The sequence below is a fragment of the Poecilia formosa genome, unplaced genomic scaffold (assembly GCF_000485575.1).
Source record: "Poecilia formosa unplaced genomic scaffold, Poecilia_formosa-5.1.2 Scaffold420, whole genome shotgun sequence".
In the NCBI taxonomy this organism is placed as follows: domain Eukaryota; kingdom Metazoa; phylum Chordata; class Actinopteri; order Cyprinodontiformes; family Poeciliidae; genus Poecilia; species Poecilia formosa.
Window position 1 is genome coordinate 433,757 of NW_006800359.1, and position 2,140 is coordinate 435,896.

General features: G+C 46.3%; 1 protein-coding gene across 2 annotated transcripts in view; it reads left to right on the plus strand.

Annotated features, from left to right (window-relative positions):
* The window catches only part of scn1ba (sodium channel, voltage-gated, type I, beta a), a 16,309-nt gene that overhangs the window by 8,590 nt on the left and 5,579 nt on the right, over positions 1–2,140 (plus strand). The gene's annotated exons all lie outside the window — the stretch shown is intronic.

The following is a 2,140-nucleotide window of genomic DNA, read 5'->3' on the forward strand; positions in this document are numbered from 1 at the left end:
CGCACCATGACGCTGCCAACACCGCAGCATGAAGCTGCCAACACCGCAGCATGACGCTGCCAACACCGCAGCATGACGCTGCCAACACCGCAGCATGACGCTGCCAACACCGCAGCATGACGCTGCCAACACCGCAGCATTGACCCTTTGGCTTTTGTTCTGGAGTTAATCTGCACCTTTTGGACCAGAGCTCGTCTCCTTCCTGAGCAGAATGACGGTTGGACTTTCCCATCCTCTCTATGACATCATGAAAGTGTTTGAACGGATAAACGCGGCGCCTCCTGGCAAATCAGGATGAACCAGAATGACGCAGATTTCTGAACGGCAAAGAACAAACCCCAGAATGGTGGAGATTCATGTGAAGCAGCAGCTCTGCCTCAGGCACGCACACACACACACACACACACACACACACACACACACACACACCAGCAGACCCCTGATAAACTCCAGCAGACGATGCTGACCTTCAGTTTCTGCTCTGATGCTCTTATTGCTTCCTAAATCAGTTAAAATGAGTCATTTAAGGATTTATTTCCTAAAGCGTCGGCTGCTTTTATTTCTCGGGATGTGGAGTTTTTACATCTCTGACCTCCAGATTTGAACCTTTTTGCTTTGCTTCCTGTTTTGCGTTGAGGCTGATGAATCCTGCAGCCAAACTCCAGTTTTTTCCCGTGTTTGCTGCAGAGTCAGAGTTTCTCCTCTACTTGCATTCCAGGTTTTCTCCAAACAAACCTTCCCCTCCTGCCTGGAGCTGCAGAGCGTCGTGAATAATCAGTGTTTGGATAACTGGAGGCCTGCTGCTGTCCGTGTCTCTGCCGTGAATCGATGAGTGTCTTTGTGTCCCTCCGGCAGCTGGAGCTGCTCACAGGCGAAGGAGATGATTGCAGCAGAGATGAAGCTGAAGCACCAGAAGTAGCTGCTTCTTCTGGCATTAAGTATTTATAGATGCACCTTTTGCCTCGGGTCTGTTCGGCGCGCTGCGGATCTGCCAGGCAGATAACCTGAAAACCGGAGAATCTGGCCTCAGATCAGCCGTCGCTTCGGGTTAAAACATGAACCTGTGAGACGCAGCCGGGCGGCGCTGGACTCAGACTGAAGCTCAGTGGTTTAAAAGGACAGTCTGGTTTCTCTGTGTTGGAATCAGTGATTCTCTCAGGCTGGAGAATCTCTGATGCAGGAGGAAAGATAACAGATAACTTCCCTGAGACGTCGGCAGAATATCCTGTTAAATAATGTTGCTAAGATTTTGTGCTTTGGTTTATTAGTTAAATTGTTGCATTTCTATGTTTTGTGGGATAAAAGTGTTTGCCGTTGATCAGCTGATGATCAGAAGATGATTTCTTCTGGACCAGACATGAAAACCAGCCAGAATGTGGATCCACCATCCAGACTTCAGACACGTTTGATGAGAGCTTGGATCGTCTGTAAGGAAACGCAGACGTCTTAGACGGTCTATCCAAAGTCTGGTTGAGATACTGAATGTTCTTCATAAAGTCTGGGTCCAGTTTCAGGAAGGACTTGGATGATCGGTTGGATCTTTGGTCTTAGTGAAGGTTGGACCAAAACCCAAAGTTTTATTGTGATGCTGAAGGTCTAACAGCTTCACAGTTTGTGGATCAGAAGCTTCTGATCTGTTTCCTTTGGTGTTTCTGCAGAGCAGCTGATCGATCAGCTGATCGATCAGCTGATCCATTGATGGATCAGCTGATCGATCAGCTGATCCATTGATGGATCAGCTGATCGGTTCTTCCTGACCTCAGAGACAGAAACAGATCTATAAACTATAAACGTCACATTTGTACCTCTGACTGTGATGCTGCTGGTCAAATGAACAACTAATGAATAAATCATAAAAACAATCAATAAGTGATCAGTTGGTCGATATGAAATGATGAATAAACAGTTTTCTATATAATTTTGCTCCTAATATTCTCTTTTCCTCCTTTTCCTCTGCAGCTAACCTTTGACCTCTTCTTGTTCTCTCCCCTCATCTCCATCTTGCAAACGTTTTCCTCTCTGTCCTCCATCGTTCTTCCCCTTCATTCTCCTCTGATCTTCAACAGCCTCAGATTTAAACCAAACACATTTTAAAGCTTTTATCAGCGATGATCTGATTTACAGTTGTTTCCTGTCTTCT